Source organism: Aptenodytes patagonicus, chromosome 6 (assembly GCF_965638725.1).
Source record: "Aptenodytes patagonicus chromosome 6, bAptPat1.pri.cur, whole genome shotgun sequence".
NCBI classification, from domain to species: domain Eukaryota; kingdom Metazoa; phylum Chordata; class Aves; order Sphenisciformes; family Spheniscidae; genus Aptenodytes; species Aptenodytes patagonicus.
Genome location: NC_134954.1, coordinates 7855041 through 7870021, shown reverse-complemented (window position 1 = coordinate 7870021; position 14981 = coordinate 7855041). Strand labels below are relative to the sequence as shown.

The 14981-nt window shown below is 37.8% G+C and overlaps 1 long non-coding RNA gene across 1 annotated transcript; it reads right to left on the bottom strand.

Moving 5' to 3' along the window:
• Positions 1-5678: 5678 nt before the first annotated feature.
• LOC143161545 (uncharacterized) lies at positions 5679-14088 on the bottom strand. Its single transcript, XR_012995554.1, has 3 exons — positions 13937-14088; positions 7911-7974; positions 5679-6306 (listed from the first exon to the last, which is right to left on the bottom strand). It is a non-coding gene; the product is annotated as an uncharacterized LOC143161545 (long non-coding RNA).
• Positions 14089-14981: the final 893 nt, after the last annotated feature.

Below are 14981 nucleotides of genomic sequence, written 5' to 3'. Positions count from 1 at the left end.
TCAACTACGTTGTAACAGCATTGAAAAACTGGTCTGCCATCCTGGTACGCAGCCAACAGCTCCACCTGCTCATAGCAGTTTTGTATGTACGATCTAACCAGTAAACCAGTATAAATGGTTTAATGACACTTTGCACTACTTGAACCACAAATTTACCAATGTTATTGGGTTTGCACAGCAATGAAATCCCATCATCTGAGCATCAGCGAACTCCAGAAGCCAGGAAATTGATGTCTGTGCTTTAAGAAGTCATCGTGTTTTCTTCAGGATGAACAGGCTGGAGGTTACTCTCCTCTGAAGTTATGGGAAACATCCATATCAGAGAGACATGGGAGGGTTTTTGCAGCTCCTCTCCTTCATGTTCTGCTGTTGCAGTCTCTACAAACATCTGCCAATATGGTTAACCATTAAAACCAGTAAAATATTAACGCTGGTAAATGTATGCGATAATATGGGTGCACTGTGAGAGAAAGGAGGGAGGGGAGAGAAACAGAAGACAGATTTTAATCTGTACCTGTGTCTACTCCCAAGGTAGAGACATACTCCATGTCATTCAGCAGCATGAAGATGATGTGTCTTAACAACAATCTCTAAAATAATGGTAAGAAATAGAAATTAAATATTGCTTGTCTGTGCTCCAGAGTTTGATAAGGAAATCAGCTCCTGTGTCATTTGGTAGGAAGCCTTAGCTTACTCCAGAGAAGAGCATATAAAGCCACAATATTGCATTGTTAAATAGATTTGGTATTCCAGTTAGGTACTAAATTTCCTTTAATACATATTAATACTTGGAAAAAATATGTACTGTTTATTTAACTATTTTATTTAATTAAAGAACACAATTTCAAACTCTTTTCTAGCTTTTTTGGTTACCCAAGACTGAAGCAGAAAGGAACCTTTGAAGCACATAAAGGCTAGGGGATTTAACTCCTGTTTACATTTTTACTCAAAAAATTATTAAAACCATGCTTGAGTAATCATTCTTAATGAAAGAAAGTATCTCTGAGAGTTAAATTCTCATCATAAGCCTGATGTTGTGAAGGAAGTGCATCTCAAGACTATCATGCCTAATTACTGCTTCTTTTCAAGACATCATTATTAAGGCAAGCAGCTTTTAGTGCTGGTTAACTGTCGCACTGCTGATTTGCAAGTGTACGCAACTCTTACATTTTTCTCATATTGTCTTCTGATACTTGTTTCTCTTTGTGCCTCAGTACACAGGATAGGACCCTCTTTTCGATAGGGTTTATTGTCTCCCACCCTTGCAACTCCATTAGCTAACGTAAAAAGATGGTGAGGGACCTGTGTATCATGCCCTGAAACATACATGCAAAATGCCTCAATTTTTTCGGTTAGAGTTTTCAATCATTTAACACGCATATAAAGACCATGCTGAAAGGCGAGTTTCTGATACACAAGCCAGCTATGAAGTAGCAAACATACTGGTATTTTCCTCTTTTCCACCTATTGGCACAAATATTGAGGGAATAGGGGAGCGAAGAGAGATCCGGTACATAATAAAGGTTCTCCCAACTCAACCTCAGGGAAGAGACATTTTTCTGATCCTGTGAGCCAGATCTGCCATGGGGAAGATCAGACCTAGGCAGACGGATCAGGCTGAGGCAGAAAAAGCCCGGCAATAAAAACCTCAAAGAAATCTTCCAGTCTGTATGTCCCAGGCTCTTCGGTATGCTCAGAGCATCATTACTCTGTAATTTTTATAAAGCAAAGCACAAGAAGCAAAGCCACGTGCCTGCCTTTTTACTGAACCCTGCGTTATGTTTTCTTTCATACAAAGAAGGCTACATCTAATGACTGTAGCTGTCTTACAACCTGCAGGCCACTTTCTGCCTGCAAGCTGTGACGAATTTATAAAGTACCCAGGAAAAAAGAGGCAGCCCAGAGCAGGATGCACGAGCTGCTGTAGCTGCCAGCCCTCTCCCAGGTGCCCCCTTTCTTGGGCAGGAGTGCCTCCACGCTTGTGACAGGAGGTGAGAAAATACTTGAATTAAAGTAGGTAACAGTAATGTCGTCACCGAAACTTTTCATAAAAGCGTTACACTTCACTGATTTCAGGGCAGTCAGAATTTATTTACAGCACATCTGAATTTAAATATAAGACTCAAACTGTGTCAACTTTTAAATGATTTCTTGTTCTTCAAAGTACAGGCAACCTGGTACTAGAAATTCCACATCCCTTTATCTGTCTTAGGAAAAGCTTAGAGGCCTAGAAGTCATTTTCCCACTCCAGCACCTAAAAATATTAAAAAAAAAGGTTTAAGAATCACAATTCTACAAAGGACATGAGAAAGGTCAGAGGAAAAGCTCTGGTTTCTCTGACTTCAACCACAAAGCTCTCCAAAAAGCATATTGAATATCATTGCACCCAAACAGAGAAACATCATACCATCATCTTTTTTGTCTATGATGGATGGCATTATATGGCAATAACAGAGCAATACAATGGCAAGCTTGTCTTTTTCTGGGTTTCATGTAAACTGAATCCCCCAAATGAAGCCCAATTTATAAAGAAAAACAAAGAGAGTTGAACTTTAAATGCTACTATATAAGTGTGCCAGTTAATTAGAGTCCTTCAAGGAGTTCTCTTTTATCTGAAAGCATTTGCAAGTTCAAAATCCAAATTCAGAGAACCACGTATTTTTCTCAGGGTGGTCTGTGTGCTTTGATGAGTCTCAGGCTCCTAATTATCCAGATCAGGAATCAGACCAGAGAGCAACGTTGGAGCCTGCGCGGGTCTGGCTTTATTTCCCCTGGAAACCAAAGTGCAGGGAGCAGAAGGAAAGACCTTAATAGTTTGCACCAGAATGTCACCTGTGTAGATGAGGCCTTGAGAACCAGTACTTCTGTTAGGCAAATACATAACCTTCTAGCCAACATAGTGCAAAAATCTTGCTGTAAAGCGTAATATTCTGAAGCTATGTTTAAATTTGGCAACTAGTCAGAATAAAAAAATTATAAAAATATTATCTAGCATAATTATAACTCTGCAGATTTTCTTTTGAAGAAAAATGTAAGGACGAAGCCACGCTTATTTTATAACTACACTGCAAAAACCTTAGATGTCTCTATACTACATTGAAAGCACAACGTGAAGGCATGGTGAGGTTTAGCAGTGCCAAGTAAACATGTGTTCCGTCCTGAACAATTACAGTCCTCTACGGAAGAAATTGTGAGTTAAATCAGTTGGTATGTTCTGTGTGTATTTGGTGGTTTGTGATTTGCAAATGGGTGGAAACACAATAACACACTGTTTATTAATGGCTTAGCAGGAAGCAGTTACCGGTGTGTGAGATGAAGTGTGCCTGGGAGAGGAGGAACTTTCCTGCAAGTCTGCAAGATAAGGTGGAGATGAGCTTGGGGGTTAAAGGAAGTCTCATACCACAGTAAGTGATGCTATTAAAAAAAAAAAAGATTAAGTCGTAAATCATGAGAAAAAGAATGAACTGCATTTCTGAAAAGTTTGGAAGAGAACGAAAAATGAATCCAACCCCTTAAAGCGAGCCAGTTAGAAATGTTTTATAGTTTTAATACTCAAGACTGGCAATGATAGTAAAAATTAAAAACAAACTAGGCACTATGGCCTTTATCATTCTCCCTGCTTACAGTCACGGCAGATATTTGTGCCTATTGTGTGTTTACCAACATCCAATTTTCTGAAGGGTGTAAATATTGATAACTAAAATGCCGATGTTAAATCATAACAGCACTGTTAAGCAAAGTATATTCATCAGGCTCACACCCCAGAAAACAAGCACTCCGTATGGATGACTGCAGCCCATTCATGGTGCTACTGGTGTGGAATTTCTCAATGTGGTGGAAAGGGACAGATTGTGGATTTTGCAGTTTTCCTGAAGACACGTTAAAGGACATACTGACGGATAACTCTTCACAGACTTCAGGGACTCAGATGTTTATTCCCTCCACCAAGCAAATTGAATGCAATGCACTCAAAAATTGAATTCTTTACATGGCAGGTTCAGTAATGAACAGAAAAACAACTGTTTTGTTAGGTTGTCTTAAAGTAATAACCAGCAAACTCCCAAATCTCTACATAAGTACTCAAAGGTTGAAACACTTGCGTCTAGGTATAAAACACTCAAAGTCTTGGACTTGTACAGAGTAATTGCTTAGTTCTACATAGTACTCATTTATTTCTTTCCTCGTGAACAGTAACACCTGTCAGATGTGCATTATCATAGTGCTAGGAACAAAAAGCTTTATTGTTGCTTTCTTTTTAGGCAATAAATGAAGTGGTGCCATTCACAATTTACAAATAAGGATGTTAACTATAGAAAACCTGAAGCGTCTTGCCGAAGGTCACAGAGGAATTAGTCTGAGCTGGTGATCACTAAACTTAGTCCCATAAAAGAATTTGCATCTCAGGTAGCAACTATTTATTATTAAATATGTCATGAAGCAAAGAATAAAGACTCAGCAATGCTGTCATCATTCAATGGAAAGACATCTCAGGGGGGTGAGTCATCACAAACTGGGGTTTTGCAACAACAGGGCATTTTAACAAGAGCAAGGCCAGAGGCTAAATATTAGAGTTACAAAAAAACGTAATAAATGGACGATTACTGAAAACTTACCTAGTTTCAAAAAGAAGTGGATATGGTATGAATCACATCACAGGTTTCAGATTCTTATGGCTGTCTTGGTATCAGGCTTAAGAAAAACGGTTCTGATTTATGGCTTCATGTTGAAACCATGTGAAACTCCCCCTTTTGTGTTTTGATGTGAAAACCAGCCTTACGTACTTCAAATTTTTTGAGGCTTTTAAATTCCCAGACTCAAATAAAAACCCAGGACAGCTAAAACTGCAACACTTAAGACCAAAACAAAATTTTACAGGAGACCCTGTGCGTCAAAAGATGACTGAACTTAGCAAACTTCTACTGAATATACAAACTTGAGTATTTAGTCTTAAATGTTTCTACTTCTGTAGAAACCATAATTTGTACTGTTACAGTAACTACGCCTTCTCACCCAAGCTGAGCTGTAGAACTGACCTAGCACCATTACTTAGTGCTATTTTATTTGGGTTTTTTGTCATTGGCAAATTTTACTAGCAATGATTTTATATCACTTTTCAGATACTTGTTCTACTTGGTATTCAAGAGGTTGAATTACTCTGAATCAAGCGTATTTCTGTGGAAGACTTGTTATAAATGATGCCAACAGAGACTTCTTATTTAAGATAACAATTTGTAATCTAGCAGTTGATCGTTCTTAACGTACTTACATTGAGATATATTAACATTGTATAGACTTGTTTGAAATATATTGCTTTCTATGTCACTAATTAAGGAATATAAATAAATTGAATACAATTTCAATAAATGAAATTTTAGATGGTTTGGTCATTCAGACATGAGTGTTGGCTTTGAACTTCATTATTCTAACTAATGGGCAAGTTTGCAATTTGATGGTCAGATGCACAGAAATAACTGACATTTTTATTCTCCCATAAAATTTTAATATGAACGGTAATAAACAGCTCAACTAGAAAACATATTGTTATTTTAAAACTGATTTATGTCCTTTTTATTACTATGTTTTTAGTGCCCTCTTTAATTTTTACAGTTTATGGTATTTTTCGGTACTAGAGGTTAATTCCTTTGATAAGAAAAAATAACACACGCAATAGAATGTATATACAAAGATTAATTTTATTGCAGGAATGCTTCATCTCTTAATCTTTAGGATGAAAAAAATCCAGATATAAACTGCAATGAAATACAGCTTATTTCCTGGACTTGCAGAAATTCTTAGAATGAGAAGAAATGGGAACTCCATTGACGATGCGTACTTGGTGATGCACAGGAACACCTACACTTTTCCAAGCGCCTCCAAACTCTGAGTTTGCACAGCCACTACCGACTTCTTTGCCAAGGCAACAGCAAGGCTGCGCAGAGCCTCTAAGCCCACCCAACACCGACCCTGAGCCCATAGGAGAGTGGAAATGGCAATTGTATACATTTGTTTTACACCCCTTCCCTCTGCCCCATCTCTGATAATGGACTGTTTATAAGAAACAATCAGAGAAGATAGTATATTTTTCTTCAAAAGATTCTTTTGAGGAAAAAATACGTAAAACAATTTACTCTGACTGGAGCTATGTGAGTGTCTACAGAAGGCAGACAAATTTGCAGGCTACAAGTATCTAGGTTGGATCTCCATATTTGCTGACGGCACGTTCTTCCAGTGCTCCTCTGACTATTCCTTTCAGCTGCTGCCTCTGGAGCCTCATCCAGTGCTTCTTCGATTGAAATGTCTACATAACTGAGGAGGAAGAAAGGTGACTGCAGAAAGGAAATTACAGGAGGAACATTGCAAGAGAAAAATTATACTTTAAACACCATTTAATTAAATGTTATGTTATTTTCATGATAAGAACTTTTTGATGCCTATGAAAATCACTTTATCGGGTTCCCGAAGGAGACCAGTAGACAACACCAACATTGCAAAGCAACACATGAGAACTCTGCTAAAGTCAGAACTAAAAACTACCCTGCAGAGCTCCCATCAGCATAAATGTGATGACAAGAGCCGGAGTCCTTTCAAATTATATTCAGAAAAATAAGGAAAGCTCTTCAAAGGGTTTAATACTAAATTTGGTTGTTTGGTGAAGGTAATTACACACTAGTTTACATCTATCAAACACTTAACTATTAGTTTTGATTTATTCTCAGAATTCTGATTTGAATCAAGAAGTTCTGGTCTTACAGTATGTGCTTTTGTCTTCCATCTCTTTCAGTGTGTAAATGCATGCAACACGCATGTAAGCTGGCCTCATAACTCCAAATAGCACTGCGGGATTTTTGTGGGTTTTATTTGTTTATTCATTTGTTTGTTTTTTTCTTGGCTGTTCTCTTCAGGAAGAAAATAAATTTTGTTAAACCAGTTAGTTTAAAAATGGGCTGGGAAGCTGCTGAATTGACAGTAATAGTGTACTGTTACATTTGCTTATTTGAATAACAAACTATTTTGCTTTCTTGGTAATGAACAAATGGTCATAGAGTATTTTAAGTCAATGTCACAGCTCAGAGAAAACTATAGAGCTTGCTGAGTGCAAGTTGACTGAAACCCTCAGTCTGTTATCTTTGTGTGCTCAGGCTACTAGTGATTTTTCAGTGAGTTTTTGATAGGTCAAGTACAGTTCAAAGGCAGAATGTTTTTTTTTCACCACATTATCCTACAGTATGTTATTTTTGAGCAGATTTGAAGCTAAAAGCATGTACGTGGAAATATAAAGAGCAGTCACATCTGGATTATACTGATCACAGTAAATAAAAAATTGTTTCTCAATATACCAGGAAAAAATATCTAAAAGTATTCAGAAAAGACTTCAAATTATTAATTGTAGCGTTTTTAACTATAGTCAGAGAGCTCGGCTGAGAGCTCGGCCTTGGTGAGCTGTATTCAGCCTAAGGTTGAATAGGTATTAAGAAGACTCAAGGTGGCTTTATACCAATTGTGTCTTTTATGAATTCAAGGCATTAGAAACGGCAATTTGGCTTCCTTACAAGTGTTGTGTAAAAGCAGGTTCAGAGCTGCCTAAGTCACATCTGTGGGATCTAAGAAGCTGTACGAGCCAGAGACCAGTAGTGACACTTGACTGCTTCCTACATATCGCGTTGGGATTTCCAAAAGACTCTTATAGGTCGTTGGTTTCCAAATGAGCAAAGACAACAGCAAAGAGGTGGAGGCAGTTTTTCTACCCATCAATTTCAACAAAGTCTAATCTTATTACATAAAAATGTACTTGCTTTAAGTAACAACTCGATATAGCATTATTTATGACCCAGGCAAGTACGAATTGGAAACTAACACATTTACTATTTCTCCCTGCTGCTTTTTATTAATATAAAAGTAAATAAACTAACCTTAAAGAGTCATAGAAGGAAACTTCTGTGTAAGTAACTTGCATGGGCTCATCAGAAGAAAGCTCTACAATAATAAAAGTGAGGTAATGTAAAAAACATCTACCAGCTTCTTCAAAGAAATTACTTGTTTCATTGCCATCTCACTTTTTCAAAACAGCATCAAAAATTTTTTCTCTCTAACCAGGGTATAATGCAAGGTATCGTTCATGAGAATGCCACAGAAAAGATCATCGTATTTTATAACGTGGGCAGCTTACCAAGAATCCTGGTATGCACACTGAATCAGGCAAGCTCTTTATTTTTTTTTTTTATGTTTCTGGTGGGTTTATCAAGCAAATCAGGAAAAATCTTTATAAATCCTTTTTCTTTAATGCTTTATTTGTGCAGATTCAGTACAATGGAAATCTTATATTCTTTAATATTTAAAAACTTATTATAATGCCTTATAACGGACACCAAGGTCACTGCACAATAAAGGAATTTAGAGTATTCTCTTTTTGCCAGTGATACACTGCCTGTGGGAGGACCAGGAGGAGGTAATCTGTGTTCAGTCACTGCTTTAGCCTAAAAATAATTGAAATTGAAATTAGAAAATACTTCTTCATCCTCTGTAACAATATGAAGGAGTAGGAAAAGCAAGACGTGGTTTTGCAAATCCTCATCTATTTAGGAGAGCAGGAGTCACAAGTAAATCAGCGTATCATTTAAAAATGTATCCCTACAAAAAAGGGATAGCGAGAGAGCAAGAGTGACTAAGCAAAATCAAATTGAGCATAACAGGGATGGAAGAAGCAGCTTACTGGAACTAAGAAGTAGCCCATGTAGGATAAAAGTAGTATATCAGTATTAACATTTTGTCTCACCTCATTTTGCCAGCTTTCAATGTATTTGTATTTACTCACACTCACTTTACAACACCATATCTGAATTTCACTTTATTTTTCCATTCACTCAGTTCTTGTACTCCCTTTTTGTACAGCCTCTCCAAAATGGAATACAAACCCAAAATAAATAGTTGAATGACTATTGAATTATTTCTAACCAAATAACTTCTTATTCAGACTCAGGTTTCTGGCTAAATTATTTCCTCTCCCTCATTCACTGTAAGTTAGGAGAAAATTGGCTGCTTGAGCTCCACTTAAAGGCCTCTGCTTAAGAAAGATCTGTTCAATTTATATACTTGCTAAGACAGTGCGATAGTGGCTTAGTCTCTGGTTCAATTAATATTTTCCAGAAGAATGGTATTATCACCAGTGAACAGGGATTTCCAGTGTTGATTTGAAAAGATGCATGCCAGGCACTTAGATACTCAAACTGAGCAAGTTACCAGTGCTCAGCAAGGCCCACGGATTCATAACATTTGCAATTAATGTTGAGATGAATCTAGGATCAGAAGAGTCCCTCCTCCTGCCAAAGCCGCTTCCTGCAAGAGAACCTCAAATTTCTTCATCCAAACCAGTTTAAAATTACTCCAAGCACCTACCTGTTCCCTAGTGACCTTTTATGAATATAAGAGGATGCAACATGAAGAGTTTATTTTTCCCTAAGAATCAGCATAAATTTCCCTCTGCTTGCTTTCATCCTATTACTTATCCTTAGACTACTTCAGATCATCCTAAACGTTTCCATGGTTACCAGCAGCAACATACCTACTGATAACAACACCCCCAGTGAAGCTTCCCATTGGTATTCGTTCCTTTTCAGCATCTTCAACGTGGACATTCAGCATCCATCGCAGTGGACAATGTGTGTGTGTTTGAACTATCGCAGTAAGAACAGACACCAATAAGGTAAAAATGTTGCAAGAACCAGAAAGATTTTAATTTAAAAAAAAAAATCACTTGAAGAAGAACATTATACTTGTGCCCAGGAAAAAAAAAATTTACTAGACCAGACATGTATCCTTCCAAGTTTTTATGGAGACAATAAACCAAGAACTGGGTAATATGTTCTGATCATCTGTTTTAGGCAGACTCAAAGTACTTGCCTGGTAAAATTTTTGCTTTATATAACAGTTTGCTTTTTTTGTTTTGATTAATGACTATGCTAGTTTCTAAGTAGCAACAGTTCCTACAGCTACATTGGAGAAAGCACATTTTTTGGAACTGCTGTTACCTGCTGGTGAGAAGATGACTGTCCTGCCAGTGCATTTTACAGAATGCAATTAAATCTTGTCCTAAAATAGAAAGTGCCTAGTGCAGCTTTTAAATAGGTAAGAATTTTTGAGCATCCTGTTCTTGTTTTTCTAATTCAATTGCATTACATACCATGTGAATCTCCAGACAAGATAAATTGCTTTTGTTTGAAATTAATTGACTATATAAACACACATTCTTTCTAAATATCCTTGAGTAACTCATACTTCCTCATAACTCTTTTTGGTAGCTCAGATAGTTTTTACAGCTTGTTTTTTCCGTCAGGCTGAGTGCAGTAGAAGTACATCGTGCGCACGTCTTTTAGTGTTTGATCTTTTTCATTTACAGAGTTTGGTCACGGAACAAGGATGAATGAAAATGCAGTTTCATTTCACAGGCATATAAACCAAAATGGTAGTCTTCAGATAAGGAGACTGAATAGACTTTGACTGTTGCAGAAGCTTGAATGTTGTCGTGCTTTTTTCTGTCTAAACCAAAAGCAGAAAACTGGCAGAGCTAATTTTGATCCAGAAGATGAGCTGCTTTGAAATGTGATGGACAAACATAACACGCAACCCACTGCTTCCACTTCTTCAGCAGTCTCATGTAGCATAGCAAGTAAGAGGCAGAACAACATCTGCAACCAAGTACAAGCTGCTGATCCAACCTGTGCTTCAAAGAAATTGGATTAGGACAGAGGAACATTAGGCAAAATGCTGGAGTTTCCATACTTTTTTAAGAAATGTCTTCAAATCTTTAGCTTTTCTTTGGAAAACAGGAAGGACTAGGAAAACAGAACAGCTAATTTCCAGGTCACTGTGCTTTGACTGTAAAAACTGGGAACTGAGTTTGTTTGAAATCTATAGCAGGAAAGATGGTGTTTTTATTTCCAATTGCCAAAAGTTAAAGCTGCATGTGCAAAAATCTCTTAAAAAACTGCATGGAATGAAAAATGTTAAAATGATAACCAGATTTTGAGAGAGCATCTGCCAGAGATTCGTATTCAATTGTATGAACTGGACATACGGATTTAGTTAAATTATGTGAAAAGAGTTTGGCACGCAGAAGTTGTACTTCTGTAAAAAGCCAAGGAATATAATGCAGAGGAGCCAGGAGAAAAAAGTCTTTCAAACTAAGGTAGAAAGTGAAAGGAAAGAAGATCAGAGAGTTGTGGGATCTTGTGTCCTGTAATAAAGGGAAAATAAATTTCTCAGAGCATTCATGAATAAATCTAGAGCTTAGTGCCATATTCCAAAAATAAATCAGAACAATCTGTGACAGGAAAGGTTAACAGCCAGTCTGCTACTATAAACTTATTTGGTTTTGTTTCTAAATCCTATTATTGTGGGTTTTAGTTGTTGGTGTTGTTGTTTCTTGGTTTTGTCTTTTTTTTTTTTTTTTAGAAGAAACTTTTTACTGCATCGGGCCAGAGACAACTCTATTAGCACAAAGGATGTTCCAGAAATGAGTAAAGCCCTCTACAGCAAACACCAGAGGCTTTTCCAGGGCATGTAGGGTGGAGAGGACCCTACCTTTATTTTGGGTTTGTATTCCATTTTGGAGAGGCTGTACAAAAAGAGAGTACAAGAACAGGCCTTTCCGCCAGAGACCCAGCCAACACTTCAATAGCTTCCCCGTTCCGTATCAGCCATGTGGTAGGTGAGGAGTCTGGTTTTCACTTTTAACCTCTTGCTTGCTGAGCTTTCAGTTTGACTTTTATGCTTTGTGCCAACATTTTCCTCTTTCCCAGCTGCTGGCTGCTGTTGCAGGTTTGTGGATGTCTCCTTATGCTTGCTCTTTCCCAAGCTGTCTGGCTCTGGAGGGAGGTGAGAGGTCTCCTCCATTACTTTTCTCACGCAGATTTTACTAAGAGAGTGATTAGTTGCTGTATCAGTTGATTATTGTTTGGAATCGTGCAGGCCAGAAAACACCTTGGAGATTTAAACTTGCTTAGGAGTTTCTACACTCATTATCTTTCTAATTCCTTGCAAAAGACCCTAAATTGCTTGTTTTCAAGCCACATAACCTTCAGATGCTACTAGATGAGGTAATTTATATAACGAATGACTTGCTGTCATGTGCTTGGTCTGATCAGAATGATAACATTTTTGCTGATGCTTTTCTTATTTCAATAAACACTCAACCAAATTCTCCTTGCAGTTAGATCTTCACTGTATTTCCTTACCAATGGCATTGAAAAATGTAAAGGGCAATATAAATGGAATGTTTTATGGCCACAAGCTTATTGTGCAACCAAAAGCCACTTCAATCATAACCAAAATCCCATGTATCAAAACCTGAACATTCCTAAGTAGATCTTTTCATACTAGCTGCTAAATTACTCCTATGATTCTCCAGTCACATCATCTGTGTCAACGGCACAGGAACTGCAGTTTCTCAATAATTTCATGCTTGCCTTTCTTCCTGGAATCATTGTCAAAGAACAAGTTAAAAATGGTAAAAATATCGGGATCCTAAAAATGGCACTGTAAGACAAATCTGAGAAAAACTGGAGGTTTTAAGCTCTCAGTCTGATTACTACAGCCTAACGGAGGACCAAAACCAACCTTGTGTTTAATACGAAGTCTTAAAGTTTGTCTGTATATTATTTCTTCATGCAGCTGTGGGCTCAGGACTTCTAAAAAAAGACTGAGACATGAAAAAGGCAATCAAGCAAACAGGACTGGCAGTGCCCAGTGTAAGTCTGAGGAGCTGTGACGCACCACGGGAAAACTACAGAGCAAGTTTGGGTGATGACTTTGACCAACTCTATCTTTGACCTTTACTCAGCCTTTGTAATTATTGTGATTTTCTTTCATTTTATTGTGGTTTTTCGAAATGTATCTGCACTTTACAAATGCTCTGTTTGCTTCAGTAGAAAGAATCCAAACAAACAAGCAGAAAACCAAGCCAAAAGCACAACCCCAAAGCTTGAAACTACAATTAGAAGTAGGAATGGCCAAATTCTGCATGCTCAGACATCTGTCTTATTCCCAGCCATGTGTTCAGAAGGGAGAAAGCAAACAAAGCTGGCCGTGTTTCTATAGTGCTTCATCCGATCCTGCCAACCCAACCAATGCCTGTTAGTGTCTGCACATACACCCAGGCAATCATGCACCAGCCTCTACAGCTGGACGGGTCCGCCAATACGCCCGTGTCGCCAGGGAGCTGATGAAAGTGCTGTGCAAACTGGGTCTGGACACCCAGACCGCCTTCCCCCAGGAAAGGTTCTAGTTCATCCCGAAGTGAAAGACAAACTACTACTAAACAGAGGATCTAAGGCCATAAAATTTCAACTTTCAAACAAGCATCATAATATTTCTCTATTGTCTATAAAAAAGATATAAGATTTATAGTACTTTCCTCAGAAGTAAAACACAGACGGGGACTGAAAAGCCATTTTTTGTCCCTGTAGTGGAACACTGCTTTATGATCTGAAACCAGCAACTGCCAAAGAGGTTATCATTCACATGTACAAATTAACTATACTGCAAGATTGAAAAATTAATTAAACCATTGTTTATTCAATTACATGCTGTGTCCCTGCTCTATCTAGATAAACAAGCTGAATAAACTTCTGAAAGCTCTCAGCCTGAAGAGCCTGAATCCTATTATCAGTTGTTAAATTAAACATTTAGAAGGCTACATTCTGTGAAAGGGTATTTCCAAGGACCTCCGGTACTTCTAAAACAGCACATTTAAGACATTTTGGCATTTTAAACAAGCTTACCTTAAAATTTTTAAGAGACTAAATATGCCTGCAGATGAATTCACTTCCATTTAATGTTTTTCCAGCACTTTTTATGCAGTAAAATATTTTGTTTACATAAACCGAAGGGAATCATCCAATAAATAAGAGATAGTGTGTCTGATAATATAAGAGTTTCTTACCTGAAATCACCGGCAATATAAAACAGTGTGAAATTCCTCTCTACCTCACCACTAGGTGACTAGGTGTAATTTCAGAGCAGGCTACAGAAACTTCACGCTTCTGGGCTGCCACCACAGTCACCTTAATTGTGCAGAGACTACTTCTGTGTTAGTACTTCCACGAGACTGACAAGGGCATAGTTAATTTTACTTGTAAGGAGATACTACAACACGTCAATGCTGAAAGTAAGAGGCAGCCTCGGGCCCAGGACCAACAGCATCTACAATTAGAAAAAGTTACGACAGGCAGAGCAGATGTACTTGAGCACAGAAACCACCTGGTAAGTGTCACTTTACAGTCCAGCATGTGCAGAAATGCTTTCAGAAGTGATGAAGTTTACAGCACCACTGGAATCATACACTTTTACTACATGAGAAACTGGCAGCAATAGCAGCTGCAGGACAAAACTTCTTCCATTGGCCAACTACACCCTTTTGGAGGGGGGAAAAAAAAAAGCTCGTGTATTCAGAGATTGAAACCAGAATATGGTATGCATGTGTCATAGGGACATCCACTGGTTTAGCAGCTTCAATCATCAGCACTGAAGCAAGTGCTTCATATTTATATTTGGCTCTTGGACAGAGATTTTATTAAAAAGATTAGCCAAAAAGAAATAGTAAGAAAAAATGTATCCCACATTAATTTCCATCTTCCTTTAAGTGACACGGAGCATAAAGCCTACGGAACAGTTCTCACCTTAAAATGACAAAAAAGGCAAGGAAAAAAATATTTTCCCTGCTGATTAACAAAGCAAAGGTGGGAGAACTTCAAAAGTAGACAGACTGCTTACTCCTTCTGAGTAAGCAAAGAGAGTCGGTATGGGAAGTATTACGCTCATCCCGTTGCACTCTTGTATATTTTCTTTATCTGTAAACAAACTCTCAGATTTATTTTACACACCGCTCAAAAAAGAACAGCAATTTTCCCCCTGACTGGATAAAGGCCTCAGAATCAGAAATCTGAATCCTATGTGAGCCTGTTCCCAGTTTTCCTTCATTATTTATT